The sequence below is a fragment of the Halichoerus grypus genome, chromosome 2 (genome assembly GCF_964656455.1).
Source record: "Halichoerus grypus chromosome 2, mHalGry1.hap1.1, whole genome shotgun sequence".
Classification (NCBI taxonomy): domain Eukaryota; kingdom Metazoa; phylum Chordata; class Mammalia; order Carnivora; family Phocidae; genus Halichoerus; species Halichoerus grypus.
In genome coordinates this window covers 37,956,112-37,972,295 of record NC_135713.1, presented here as the reverse complement: position 1 = coordinate 37,972,295, position 16,184 = coordinate 37,956,112, and the positions used below count along the sequence as shown (strand labels likewise).

The 16,184-nt window shown below is 38.5% G+C and overlaps 1 protein-coding gene across 2 annotated transcripts in view; it reads right to left on the bottom strand.

Moving 5' to 3' along the window:
• ITGA1 (integrin subunit alpha 1) overlaps nt 1-16,184 on the bottom strand; it is a 183,202-nt gene that overhangs the window by 143,491 nt on the left and 23,527 nt on the right. The window lies entirely within an intron of this gene.

Below are 16,184 nucleotides of genomic sequence, written 5' to 3'. Positions count from 1 at the left end.
TATTGAAACTTGCCTAACATAGAAAAACAATAAAGCCTATTATGCATATACACATGGCTCCGGGTTAGAACTTCAAAAAGTACCAGTGAAATGCACGATGATTACAATGTGATTTACCTACTAGCATCTCAATTGAATATACTTGGAAAACCACACTATTTTTTTTAAACTTAGCAAATTATGATGCTAAAGGAATAAGTGCATATACTAAGGTTATTTTTATACAATTGCTGATTAATAACTTATGGATATATATTCATAAATTTTTCCCATCCAGTTATCTTAATTATGCCTAATTAGAAAATATACTCTATATCATGCTCCAGGCTAGGGGTCAGCAAACTGTCCTATGAGCCAAATGCCACACGTCATATTTGTAAATAAAGTTTTATTGGAATACAGCCATGCCCTTTAGTTTACTATTATTTACGGCTGCTTTTGTACTACAATGGCAGAGTTAAGTAATCACTAAAGAGACTGTGTTTCCTGCAAAGCTGAAAAAATTTACTATCTTGATCCCTTACAGAAAAAAAGGCTGCTGACCTCTGCTACAAATAAAGCTGAAACAACATTTTATAATACATATATTATAATTTGCATATGCAAAAATACATATTTACAAATATTTTAGATATTCATGTTTGTACCAATTTAATCTCCTATAGTTAAACAAATCAAAGGCAAGAAACAGGATAAAATTCTGGCAAATGAAATAAATGTTTTTCTGTCTTTGCATTACTATTAATCTTTAGTGCATTAAAGCACAATTGCGTATTTCTGCAGATTTCTATTATTAACCTAGAATGATATCTGCTTTCTCAAACCAGAAACTTAAGAAAAGTTTAGTTTCTTTGAGAGGAAGATAACCTCTATTTGGTCAGGACATAAAAACTTTAACACTCATTTTGTATTTAATTAAAGAAGAAGCTCTAACAAAGCTTGTGACTCAATCCCCTTATAATAGGCCACAGATTTAACATTTATCGAACACCTTCTATGTGAGCTGAGTGCTTACATAAAGTTTCCATAATTTAATTGTCCCCACATTTCCAGGTGGTATTATCCTCACTTTATAGGTGAGGCTCACAATAGCTTAGTGATGCCCAAGAGCACAAAATCACTTGGTTGCGGAATCCAGGTTTGGACCTAGTTCTCCTGAAACCAAGCCCGCAGCAATTTTAACCTCCCCACCCCTATTCAGCAATTCTGGTGTATTAAACTCTGATTGACTTTTACAAAAAGTAAGAAAGCCAAATAAGGGAAAACAAGTTTTGCAAAGATTAGTATCTTATTAGGTTTGAATCAGACTAAATGTTTAATGGAAAAAATTCCACAGACATGATTTGTTAGTGGGTAGTATTTAAAGCTTTAGAATGTGTTAGCTTTGAGAGAGATTATAAACTGTTCTAAACTGATTCCAAACTGACACAAGTTTATCACCCAAGCACTTTTTTTTTTTTAAAGATTTTATTTATTTAGAGAGAGAAAGAGCTCGTGAGCTGGGTGTAGGGGCAGAGGGAGAGGGAGGAAGAGAAACTCAAGCAGACTGCATTGAGCACGGAGCCCCACGCAGGGGCATGACCCTGAGATCACGACCTGAGCCAAAATCAAGAGTTGGACATTTAACCCACTGAGCCACCCAGGTGCCCCTCACCTCAAGTACTTCTAATTTCTTTATGCTTTTAGGGTGCCAATTCCGTCTAGAGAAAGGAATCTAGCTGCTAGGTGACATTACTTGAAAACATTACTTTGCTGTGCAAAAGCATGAAATCATGGAACACGACATCAAAAACTAATGATGTAATGTATGGTGATTAACATAACATAATAGAATAAAATTAAAAAAAAAGAAAACATTACTTTGAAGAAAACCCCCATCTGCTGTAGCCAGTGATAATACAGATATTTACTACTATTATTTTTTCCTGTGATTCAGAATAAATGTGAGAAGACCTGTGAGCAAGTAAACATTTTTCAGAAATATGGAGTATTAGAAAAGAGCTTTGCTATCTCTCCTGGAGTGTTATACCTTTAAGACTAGTTGGTCATATATATACAAGGCAATAGGTTCTGAGACCTGCTCCTCCACTCTGAGCATGGCCACATGGTCCTTTCTTGCTCCATAACCAGGACCCTGGTCCCTAAGAGAAGAATGGCAGGGTGGCTGATGATGATGAACTCTCTTCAGCTCTTAATTGCTTACCTAATTCATGGAACAGTTCATTCAGTAGCTCCCCCTCTCCTGCCCCCATTCTCTATCTCTCCCTATGAACGACAGTTTTTTTTTTTTTTTAAGATTTTATTTATTTATTTGACAGAGAGAGACATAGCAAGAGAGGGAACACAAGCAGAGGGACCAGTAGAGGGAGAAGCAGGCTTCCCACTGGGCAGGGAGCCCAACTCGGGGCTCGATCCCAGGACCCTGGGATCATGACCTGAGCCGAAGGCAGACGCTTAACGACTGAGCCACCCAGGTGCCCCTAAATGACAGTTTCTAATCTGTTTATGTGGGGTGGGAGGCAACATAAAAACTTTATGCCATGGTTCAAGAAAAATTCTTTTAGATTAATAGAAACAAACACTAACTTCATGGTTTAAGCTCCCACCTAAGAGTGGCTGATTTGTTTAACTGTCTGTAAGACGTCATTAATTTTCAATTTTCCTATAAAGAAATTGTCTCTGCTTGAAAACAAGCATATCTATTCTTGTTTCTGCTGGCAGATTGATTTCTTTTTGGAACTGAGATTGTGCTCAGTGTTCACGGATATTTATTGAATCCCAAGGAGATAAATTTTAGATATACCATATAAAACAGGTAAAATATCTTAAACATTTGCTCTGGACCAAGCATTATAAAAAGTGTCAATAATCTCACTTAATTTCCAAAAAACCCTATTAGGTTGGCACTTAGTTTGCAGGTGTGGAAACTGAAGTCAGTCACTGAAGTAGTCAGTATTAGAGATGTTAAACTTTGGAGCTTTTATCCTTAACCACTGCCTAATACTGTCTCCCTATTATATGTTGTTCCTGCTTTTACAAAGTTTTTGTGAGTTAGTATCTGTTTAGTGATAAATTTTAAGTTAATCCTCCTTAATTTGTCAAGAGTATAAGCCCATTTGTAATTAGTAGTTTTATTTTGTAGGAGAACCTCACATTATCAGATTGCATCATTAACATTACTACTGTAAAGATGCCTTGCATTGAGGTATCTCCTTGGAGTAACGGTCTCAGGTGACTGAATTGAGAAAAGTGATGATCTTGTTATTTTAGAATATAAGAATCATCTGGAAAAGATGACTGCTAAGTAGACATTTATTTACATTCAAAGCTATTGTTGAAAGCCTTCGATCAGTGTTTTCCAAACACAGAAGAGATCAGTCCTTCTCCATTCTTCCAACAAAGGCTCTAAAATTAGAGCCAAAACCAGTCCTGGATAGGAATACACTCACCAGTGCTTCTCCCAACATCCACCCAAACAAAGAACTCTCCTACCCAAGCCAATCATGGTCAGCAGTGCTAAAGAGAGTATAGGGTTGTTGGACACCCAGTTAAGTTTGAATTTCGGACAAAGAATGAATAACTTTTTAGGTTAAGTATGTACCATTCACTGTTCTGCCTATCCCTGAAATCTGGAAACCTTAGAAAGTGGAAGATAAGCACTTGCTGCATGCTTTATATTTTTAATTTTGGCTCACCTCCAAATTTAGATTTAACTGTAGGTGAGTAAAAAACCTGATGGACCATGTTCTTTTAAATTTTTGTGGCCTAATCTCCTTAGCATTTGGTACCCAACATGAAATCTGGATGTATTTGCTAACTCCTCTTCTTCCATGCTTGAATTTTGATAGCTGAGTTGAAAAACAATGTTTAGGCTAAGGCCAAGTGTGTGTAGGGAGCGGGGAGGTAAAACATCACCTTTCTCTTTCCTGACTTTCATTTCCTTCCAGAACTGAATATTAGCCAGGGAAAAACAAAGAGGTGTAAGTGGCCTGAGGCAACCCCAAGAAGACCTGAGAATGTAGAAGCCAAGCATCCTCTGAATCTCTTGCACTTCTATCATGCCTCAGGATTAATACTGAATCTCTTGTTGAGAATTTCCCAGGCTGAAAATTTAGAGACATTGATTTTGAGTATTTAAATGATTCACCATTTTAAATCTATCAATAAGGCTGGTTTTTAAGTGTTTGTTGGTGAATCAGATATCCATTCAGGAGCTCAGGAGAAAACTGAAGTCAAGATTTAAGGTAATTTTTTTTTTTTAAGAAAAAAAGATAGGTAAAGGGAAAGAAAATGTGTCAATTATACAACTAATTTATATGATTAGGTGATTTTTTTCCAAGCAGATATGAAGCCTGAAAAGGATGCTAAGATTTTCCAAAAAAATTGGCATCTTTGCTCTGATGAGGAACATAAGGGTTAAAAACTGTCTGACTAAACTGAGTGACCTAGTGATGGGGCCTCAGGCCCTGAAGTCAGACTGACATGGGTTCCAGCATGGGCTCAGCACCAGCAAGTGGCTGCTTCTTCCAGCAAGTGGTTGAGCTAGGATTTGAACAATGCCAGTCTGGCTGCAGGGCCTGGATCCCTACCACCAGTATAGTGGCTGCCTTGGTAAAGGACTTAGTAAATGTTTGTTCTCTTATTTCCACTGTTCTGCAATGGTTAGTGGCTATTTTGTTGTTGTTTTGGCTCTCCACACAGTCTTCCTAGTTGGGGAATGGGGTGGAATTCCAGAGTACATAGGAGATGGGGATGGAAATAAACAATAGCCCTTTATCCTGCCTTCTGGTCCACGGATTGTGGACATGGGACCTCTGGACAACCCATCTGTTATTCCTGTCCACTAGAGATTGTTCTCAGAAGCTCTGGTTGAGTTTTAAGTCCAGTAACTGTCTGGGGTGGCAATTTTATCAGCTGCATTGTCATACACAGATAATTTCTGTAGCACAGTGGCTTCCTCTCTCCCTGAGCCTCCTCATCATCCAAAATATTCCATTATTACTTACATTATCAAAGCTACTTTCTGTTGTTTGCAACTGACTTAGAAATAGTAAGAGAACTGTGATTTGTTTATAACTTATGCATGGCTGGAATCCCCAGATAAAGAAAGCTGAGCAGTTGAGGAATGATATTCAAATAATTAATAGGTACCATAGGAATTAAGGTGAAAATTAAGGAGGAAAAGTTTATTGTTTAACCTAAGAATTAACATAAATTTAACTTGATTGGGAGTTTAATGATGGGTCATGGCTGATATAGAACCAGCCTCAGCATCATGGGGCTGTGTGAGTTTCTATGGTTCCTGCAGATTGAGCCAGGACTACTTAGTTGGGTGGTTAGTGTTCTCTGTGTGTGCACAGTGGTCACCTTGAGGAGTTACTATTCCTGGCATGAACTTCAAAAGTGTAATGTGCTCTTCTGTGTTCCTCTTTATTGGCTTATAACAGTTATAAGAGTGAGTTTTTCACCTCCATTATTTATGCAATGAGGTAGGATATGAATATGTATCTGAATATGAAGAAATGAAAATGTTATAAATGCCAAGCATGGTCTGGCTAACCCATCTCTCACTGAAGGTAACTCTGGAGGGAGTGGGTCCACTTTTTCTGTTTTTAACACCTCTTTGGCAGATGGTAGGAATTTATGATAGGAAAGGACATGAAGTATTTCTTTTGCATCATACCTCCACAGTTGATCTGGTGCCCAGGTGGTACATATGGTAAAAAAAGATACAAAAGGAAGGAGGAATTAAACTAAGTTAAATACATCTCTTAATAATTTTCAGGTATTTTGTTTAAATCATATCATTTATGCCTTGCAACTCTATAGGGCAAGTTTAATCATTTTTCCCATTTTGCAGGTTGAAGCTCATAAATCTAAATTTGAGGATCATAAAGATAACATGACTTGCCCACGGTCATGGAGCTCATCTGTGGTAGAGTTAAGATTTTCTAGTTCAGGGTCAATGTTTTTATCACTGCTGCCTGCCACCTGAGTGAAAGAAGACATTTAGAAGGTGGCCTATACTCTGGCTCAGTTAAACAACTGATTTGATTTCATCTCAGGTCATGATCTCAGGGTCCTAGGATCGAGACCTGTGTTGGGCTCCCCACTCAGCGGGGACTCTGCTTGTCTCCCCCTCCCTCTACCCCTCCCACTGCTCACTCTCTCTCTCTCTCTCAGATAAATAAATAAATCTTAAAATTAAAAAAAAAAAAGGCGGCTCATACTTAAAATACCATCTACCCAAGAGAGTCTAGCCAATTTGATATTATCCTCTTATCAACAATTTTAGCTTTTACTCTCTGTACAATATATGATTTTGCTGTCTTGGTTCTGTCTTACATAATTCTTGCAGCCCAAGATTTATATGCTCCATCCTTCAAGAAGTGGGAATCAGTTTCTCTACTTTTTTGTATCCTTCCCCACTGTACCTAGTAACATATGCACATGTAAGAGGCATCAATAAATATTCACAAATTGGTCAACATTAGTCCTAATTGTGAATTTATTATAGCAAGTCAATACACAAAGATACAGACAAATCCCATACTGAGGCACTAAAGCTAAAGAAATAAATTCCCCTCATCAATTTTTGAAGTTGCCTTTTCACTAGTGGAGATAATTAATCTACAATTCCACATTTTTTTTCTATGCTCCATCTCCTTTTCTTAGCTAGGCAGCTGACTGGCATTGTGGCCGCAGAACATATTAAAGCCAACCAGCTTACCTAGTGATGACCTGCCATGGTTTAATGGGGCTGCAGATAAGAAACACCTGGGGAACTTTTTTAAATGTACACATGCCTGGGCTCTTCTTCCAAGTATTCTGACTTAATTGTCTTGGGGTGGAACCCAGTCAGCAGTGTGATATTAAAACTCCCTCGTTGATTTTAATGTGCAGCCTGGTTTGAGAACCACTGGTCAAACTGAAAGAACATTCCAGAATAAATAAAGACCTGTGTTTTTCTCATGTCCGGTTCTTTGGGACAGCAATCAGTTGATAGGGAAGGAAAATAACAAGGAGGAAAGTGGCAGGACTATGCAACTTGGCATGCCATTGGGATGTCGCAAATGATTAAAAAATATCTGTAAACTTCAAAATTTTTGTGCACCTATTGAAAAAGTGTCTTAAACAACTGTTTCTCCTCTAATGTTCAAGTTTAAAGGCCCCAACAACTTTGAAAATATGGGAGTATTTGGCAAAGCATTCCAAATAAATGACCCTCAGCTCTGGAATTTGCTCCTAGCAGGCTGCTCTCTTTAGCAGTCAGCCAAGCCCAAAATTTGGCAGCTTTTGGAATATGGTGAAAAATAGATTCTTTTTAAACCTGAGAATCACTGAAGATTTATTTTGCTGGAAAGATACAACTTTTAAAAATAACAAGCAGTTATTGCTACTGTACCAAGTAGAATCAGAGATCTGCAAGAGCAACTATGAAATCAAGGGCCACCGGTCTTTTCCTCATTCTATTGATGAAAAAACAGAGGCTCAAAAGAATGAAGTGATTTCCTCAAGTCACACAACCTAATGGTAGGGCCTGGGTACATCCTGATCTCCTGACTCACAGGCCAGTTTTCATGTTTGCCCTGCCACAGCCACAGAGTCCTCTGAAAATGGCCAAATGATTTCTTCTGCTGTGATTCATTTTGGTTGTTCACAAACGCAATGTTTTTGCAAATGCTTATATATGATCTTTGGTAACTGTGGCAAATAGCATTCAAATTACATTGTAATTTTTGGTATGTAACATCCTTTCCACAGTCTCAAGTACTATACTCTTGATTCTGACAATTAGAGTTTCTATGTCATCCAGAAGAATATATGTGAACACATGCATCAAATGCAAATCTAAGAGTAAATCCATAACAAACCATTATCAAAAGGTCTTGTCTTTCTCTGTATTTCCTGTCTACTCACCCCATTTCCCACTATATTTTACTGTGACTTAGGGCAAGTAGAGGAGTCAGATAGGGTGAAGATGATTTCCAGAAAGATAAGATTAAGCTCTCTTAAGTTCTAGGCAAGGAGTTAGGCCCAGAGTGAGAAATTTAGTATCTGAGTTTTAGTGATAACAGATTAATTTTTTTACAAAAAATATATGACTACATTTAATGAGGCAGATAATTTTACTTCAGCTCTTCCTACTTCCCCACCATTCCACATGTATTCCATGTCTTTTCACTCAGTTAAGAATACCAAGAGACACAAAGGGTCAGAGAGCTGTTCCCAGAGTCATTCCTTCTTTTATATTGTTCTTTTCTCTCTTCTGCAGAAAATTTCCTTTCCTTCCACCATACCCCATCCATGTGGGCCAGTTAGTGAAACATACTACTTAAGAGAGAAGTCATTCCTTTTTATTAAGGGTGTTTCCCTGAATTTCACACTGAAGATAAAATGCTGAATAAAGAAAGAGGAAAGACTCTAACAGGTCCTTCTACTGTCCAGCCTCTGGGCCTTCCCCCCGTGGCCCCCTCCCCGGACCTAAGCGAGTACCCTGTCACTTCTTTCTTGACAGCTGGCCAGCAGTCTGCTTTCCTTGCCCTGAGGTAGCTGCCATCAGCCCCTCTCTTTTGGACTTCCTCTCTTCCAAGAATGGCTATGGAGTAGGACATAATGTCCCATGCTCTCCCTCTCACCATCTCCTTCTTTGCTGTCCTTTCTGGATTAACTGTTTTGCTGTTAGTCATGACAGAGGAACAGGAGAAAACAAAAACGTGGAAAATATAAAGGTTCCAGAATCTCAAAGTCATTTCAGTCATGGTCCCTGATCCGTACTTCTCATTCCACTTGTACCTTTTCCACTCAGTTTTGAGGGCAGGAGGTGATGTAATCTCCTTCCTCCATGATGTTTCTTCTTCTTAGGTTTGTTGACTCTTTACTGTAAATATTTAACATCTAGAGAGCTTAGGGATTACAGTGACCCTACATAGAAGAAAAAGGTACCAAATAAACTTGAGGGGCTTTAAAAGGTAAATGTCCTCAGTTCTCTTTGCCTTATCTCTCTGGAAAACAATGGAAGATCAATGTGGGCTTCTGGAATTGATCAGTTTAGCTCTGATAGCACCTCTTCAGTGAAGCCAGTCTGAATTAAGAGCACCATCTGAGCTCCTACATTCTACTACATTTCTTTTTTTTAATTATTATTTTATTAACATAGAATGTATTATTTGTTTCAGGGGTACAGGTCTGTGATTCATCAGTCTTACCGAATATACAGCGCTCACCAAAACACATACCCTCCCCAATGTCCATCACCCAGTTACCCCATCCCTCCCACCCCGCTCCACTCCAGCAATCCTCAGTTTGTTTCCTGAGATTAAGAGTCTCTTATGGTTTGTCTCCCTCCCTGGTTTCTTCTTGTTTCATTTTTTCCTCTCTTCCCCTATAATCCTCTGCCTTGTTTCTCAAATTCCACATATCAGTGAGATCATATGATAATTGTCTTTCTCTGAATGACTTATTTTGCTGAGCATAATACCTTCTAGTTCCATCCACGTCATTGCAAATGGTAAGATTTCATTTTTGATGGCTGCATAATATTCCAGTGTGTGTGTGTGTGTGTGTGTGTGTGTGTGTGTGTGTGTGTGTGTGTACATATATATATGTATATATATATACACCACATCTTCTTTATCCATTCATCTGTTGATGGACATCTGGTCTCTTTCTATAGTTTGGCTATTGTGGACATTGCTGCTATAAACACTGGGTTGCCGGTGTCCCTTCAGATCACTACATTTATATTTTTGGGGTAAATACCCAGGAGTGCAACTGCTGGTTCGTAGGGTAGCTCTATTTTCAACTTTTTGAGGAACCTCCATACTGTTTTCCAGAGTGGCTGCACCAGCTTGCATTCCCACCAACAGTGTAGGAGGGTTCCCCTTTCTCCACATCCTCGCCAACATCTGTCGTTTCCTGACTTGTTAATTTTAGCCATTCTGACTAGTGTGAGGTGGTACCTCATTGTGGTTTTGATTTGTTATTTCCCTGATGCCAAGCGATGTTGAGCACTTTTTCATGTGTCTGTTGGCCATTTGGATGTCTTCTTTGCAGCAATGTCTGTTCATGTCTTCTGCCCATTTCTTAATTGGATTATTTGCTCCTTGGGTGTTGAATTTGATAAGTTCTTTGTAGATTTTGGATACTAGCCCTTTATCTGATATGTCATTTGCAAAAATCTTCTCCCATTCTGTCGGTTGTCTTTTGGTTTTGTCGACTGTTTCCTTTGCTGTGCAAAAACTTTTTATCTTGATGAAGTCCCAATAGTTCATTTTTGCCCTTGCTTCCCTGGCCTTTGGTGATGTGTCTTCTACCACATTTCTTATTCCTGTACCAATTGCAGTGCCATGATAGCTTGCTTACTGTCTGTTCCCCATCCTAGACTGGCTTTCCCTGTAAGGAAGGGACTGCAATCTTTTCTACTCACCTTATATTGCTGGGGGCTGGCAAAGTGCCTGGCACATAGTAGGCACTTAGTAAATGGTTGTCAGAAGAATGAAATGCTTCTCAGAAAAAGAAAGGTAGGAGGCAGGATCTTTTTCTAGCAGAAGATAAATACTCCTCCAAGGAATGAACAACTGAAATTCAAAGCTAAGTTTGGGTCTCAGTGATGCTGCTGAAAGAGAAACTGCTTTGCCACAAGATAAATTATTTGGTAAATGAGGGTTTAAAGCATTCTAAGATCCTAATTTCCTTGTTTCTCAAACCTAACCATCTCCCAATATGCACTGGTGACAAGAAAATGGGTAAGAAATTCGAACAGGATGGATCAAACAGGAATGTGAACCCTATGAAAAACTCCTATTCATGTGACTTTGAACAAGTTACCAACTCTCTCTGGGCCTCAAGTTTACATCTATATCATGAAGTGAGTAGGCCAGATGACATATAAGGTTCCTTACAGCATTAACCTTTCATGATTCCAAATGATTCACAGGCATGTACGGCAATGTATTTTCAATCTCCCTCTCCTCCACCTCAAACCCCTCCCCCTAGAAAAAACTGACTCCTACCATTATCAACAGTACACTTGCAGAGGAAGAAAAAACTACAAATTATGGTCCCAGGATCAATGAGGTGAAATAAAAGATTAAAATATGTTTTATATTCACAGAGCAATTTTTCATAACAGTGTCAAACAAAAAGTACTTGTCAATGTTTACACTAGGACTTGATGAAAAATTCCAGACATAAAACTTCTGGAACATAGACTTGAACTCACAGGACCTCCCATCTCTGTCTGATAAATTTATAACTAAAATCTACTGGAGTTTTTTCCTTAATGAGAATTTATCTTTCAACAATTATTTCTGTTTTATTATTGAGATCTTATGGTTTAGTAAAACTCTGGCTATATGGAACTGTCATTCTAGGTATGACAGATAGCTAAAGATTTAAGTACCACTATCTTTTAATAATTTTGGAAGAAAATACTTTTGAAAGACATTATATTTCCTTGATTTTTTAACAGAATACACTGAATGTAATTCAATCTTTTCCTCAATATGAACATCAGTTACTATAATACAGTAATGTCCTCAGACCCCAGTGAAATAGTCTCAGCCCTAGACTTTCTTCTTTTGAACCTCCGTCAGCTTGGCCACTTGTGATCACCTCTCCCAATATTTAATTTGCTGATGAAAGGTAGGGAAAAAATTCTTAATTCATTTTTGCATACCCAAGAGCAGCATAGTTCCTGCTACTTTGGACACTTTAGTAAATATGTGTTTGGTGAAATAATGCATGAATTAACATAGTAGGTTTAAATTTTTTTTTTTTTAAACAAGCTTGCTAAAACTGGGTGTGAAATAATAATAGAGGCTAACTAAAGGCTTGAGGGGATTGGTTTAATACATAGTCTTGCAACAGTTTCCATACACTTTCTAATTCTCATATGCTAGATAGAATGCCATAGGTTTGAGCTCCTGAGACTCATATAGAGATGAAAAATAATAGCAGTAGGTAAATAAAAAACTTATAAAATGATTGCTTAAACTTTGGCTGATTATATAAAATTTAGTGTTATTGAATAATTCTTCTATTTCTAGGCACATGTGACCTACTCCAAACAGAAAACTAAGGAATGAACTGGCATTCCTACATTTTTTAGATTATAGCTTGAGTAGGCACATCATCACACCCACTAGCTATGTGATTTGGGGCAAATGATTTAACCTCTTCTAATTTGTTTTCTGATCTGAAGATAGTAATGACAAAATCTTTCTCGCAGGACTCTTCAAAGAATTAAAAAATTCATTCTAAAGTACTTTACCATAGACCTGGCCCTCAATAAGTATGTAGTTACCTATACTGTGATATGTTGTCCATTCCCGGATTTGGGACAGTGGAGCCAACCCTGTGAATGGCCAGGCACTGTTGTCTGCAAAGACATTTTTCTCTTGTGCTTATAGCTTGCCAGATAGTTCTGAACCAAATGTGGCACCCTACACTGAAATAAGCTCTAAGTCCTTTAACTCTCTTTCAATATGGAAAACAGGCACAGTTCCATTATACTAGTATTCTAAATAATGGGATTTTAAGGTGGGGAATGTTAAGGGCTGAAGAAAGGAACTTAAAAGAAGGCAGTACTCCGAGTCCCCACAATTTATCATAAATGTCACAAACTTTAGTGACTGGCACCTGGAAGTAAGACCTTTCCCATATTGATGCTGCTTATTACAGAATTAAAATATTCACTGTCAAGAGCAAAAATGATAGCCTCAATTTTTTTTGCAGCTAAAGTATTGCCCACAAGAGTGGATTTTCCTTGAGTAAATGCATTAGTTTCACCTCAATTTAAATGAACAAATTCACAATATCCCAGTTTCTTTCCCAGAGTTATCACAATAGAATATACTGACATGTTTCTTAAAATATAGAAATTAAATACTGCAATGTAAATGGGTTATCTTACAAATTATTACACTCAGAAATCTATAAAGAACACTCTAAAATAGGGATGAGAATACAGATGGTGATACTAAATCAAACACTCCCTAGAAAGGAAGAATTCTTGCTATATAAAGAAAAAGGACAAATGAGATTTTATCATCTCTACTTCAGCTTAACAAGTATCTTTTGTCAATGCTTTTTATAGTTTTCCTAATCTAACTAGCTCCTTATTGAATTTGGCCAATTTATTTTTCATTTTTAGTGAAATTTACCTGTTACTTGATGACTACATTAAGTAACTACTCCGATTGTTCTTGCTAAATTCCAAGACCATTATTATGGATCTTACTGCCCAATATCTTAACCAACTGCATTGTTGACTTTTGAATCTTTTCTAAATAAGGCATCATTAATACACACAAGTATTATATTCCCATCTCAAACTCCCTTAGAAATCACTAGGACTTTTCAGTAACATTTCTGTGCTAAACTTCTACTAAACTGCCAGTTGATCAGCAGTGCACATAATGCATTAAGAAAATCTTGACTAGCGCTTGTCTAAAATACTACATCTCCTAGAATACATAAACTGAACCTCTGCATAAACCTTAAAGATGCTGACACATCAGTATGAAGACAACTATTTAGAGGTTTTGAAAACTTTATCTGAAGTTGTGATTCTTTTTAAGTCCTCACTAAAATTGCTACTTGGAAATTCATTTACCAAAAAATGTGTATAAACAAAATTATGGGCTGACCAAAATCAATTTTTTAAATAAATATAAATAAAACATTGCAAAATCCATGCCACAGTTGTGACACTTGTGGTTCTGCAGGGAGTAGAAGTGTGCTGAGGGAAATCAAAGATGCCACGGACAGGGAGCCCAAGAGTTAAGGGTCCAATTGCAGTAATACTGCTATAAACCTGGCCTGAATGACACAGAACTTGCTAATAATTCCTGTGCTATGGAAATCCTGAAAAAGTCTCTTAATAAGTTCAATTATCACCCCCTACTATATCCTTTTTTTAATTGGAACTTTCATATACTAAATTTGCAAATATATATGCATATTAAGACTCACTTAAAACCCATATACAGGTTTGGCAAGATGGCGGAGGAGTAGGAGACCTGGATTTCATCTCCTCTCAGGAATTCAGCTGGATAGGGATCAAACCATTCTGAACACCTACAAACTCAACAGGAGATCGAAGAAAAGAATAGCAACAACTCTCTGAACAGAAAAGCGACCACTTTCTGGAAGGTAGGACATGCGGAGAAGTGAATCCGAGGCGATATTCGGGAGGATAGACGGCGGGGGAGGGGCCTCCATCGGCCGCTTCTGGCAAGTGATAGAGCCACGGAGCACAAAATCGGAACTTTTAGAAGTCTGCTCCGCTGAGGGACGTCACTCTGGTGGCTAAGTGGGGGGTGGAACCCTCGCGGGACAGTGTGGTCTCAGGACCCTCGGGGTCACAGAAAGACCGGGGGTGCCTGAGTGCGGCAGAGCTCCCAGGTATCGGAACAGGGAAGCTGGCTGCAGAGACGGAGCCCAGGCGCGGGCTCTCAGCTCGGGGTTGTCATAAACCGTGATCCACGGCACAGTCAGGCCACTGCTCCTCCAGCAGGGACCCAACGAGCGGCAGATCCGGGGAGACTCACCTTCCTCCCCCCGAGGAGCGGCGCAGGAGCGCACCGCAGGGATCTGCTGGGTTTGGAGACTCCCCCCGGGGTCAGGTGCCAGAGATAGAAACGCGCTGTCACAGGCCGGGTGAGCACAGAGTGCGGCCGGAGACGGGGGAGACGGGAGTGACTGACTGCTTTTCTCTGGGGGCTCGCTGAGGAGCAGCGCCCGAGTTCTCGGCTCCTCCGGGTCGGAGATTGGGAGGCTGCCATTTTCACTCTCCGCCTCCAAAGCTGTACGGAAAGCTTGCAGGGAACAAAAGCTCCCGAGAGCAAACCCGAGCAGATTACTTAGCCCGGACCGGCAAGGGCGGGGCAATTCCGCCTCCGGCAAAGACATTTGGGAACCACGGCAACAGGCCCCTCCCCCAGAAGATCAGCGAGAACAGCCAGCCAAGACCAAGTTTACCGATCAATGAGAACGGCAGAACTCCAGCGCTAGGGGAATACTGCACATAGAATCCATGGCTTTTTTACCATGATTCTTTAGTCTTTCAAAGTTAATTATTTTTTTTAACTGTCTTTTTTTCTTTTTTCTTTTTTTTTTTTTTGAATGTTTCTTTTTCCCTTTTTCAACCAACATCTTATCAATCCCTTTTTTAAAAAACATTTTTATTTTTCATTTTTAGAGTCATATTCTATCCCTTCATAGTAGTTACCGTATTTTTGGCATATATATATAAGTTGTTCTCTCTTTAAAATTTTGAGATACTTTCTTCTAACAGATCAAATATACTCTAAATCTCTAGTGTATGGTTTTTTTCTACTCCCCTGCCTGATCACATTCTCTCCCTTTTTTTTTTAAATCCTCTTCTTTCTTTTTTCAAACAACTTATCAATTCCTTTTACAAAATTTTTTTATAATTTCCATCTTTACAGTCATATTCCATCCCTTCATCATATCAACCCTTATTTTTGTACATATATAAGTTTTTCTTTCTTTAAAATTTTGGGAGGCACTTTCTTTTAACAGACCAAAATACACCCAAAATCTAGTGTGTGGCACTGATCTATAAACCAGCCTGATCATATTTGATCACATTCTGTTTTTGTTTTGTTTTGTTTTGTTCTGTTTTTGTTTGTTTTTATCTTTATCTTTTTCTTTTTTTTTTTTTCTTTTTCTTTTTTTCTCTCTTTCCCTTTCTTTTCCCACTGCTTCAGGTCTTTTCTGATTTGTTTAGAGTATATTTTCTGGGGACGTTGTTACCCTGCTAACATTTTGTTCTCTCATTAATCTATTCTCCTCTGCACAAAATGACAAGACGGAAAAAATCACCTCAACAAAAAGAAGAAGAGGTAGTACCGACTGCCAGGGACCTACTCGATACGGACATTAGTACGATGTCAGATCTAGAGTTCAGAATCATCACTTTAAAGATACTAGCTGGGCTTGAAAAAAGCATGGAAGTTATTAGAGAAACCCTTTCTGGAGAAGTAAAAGAACTAAAATCTAACCAAGTAGAAATCAAAAAGGCTATTAATGAGGTGCAATCAAATATGGGGGCGCTAACTGCTAGGATAAATGAGGCAGAAGAAAGAATCAGTGAGAGAGAAGACCAAATGATGGAAAATAAAGAAGCTGAGAAAAAGAGAGATAAACAACTACTG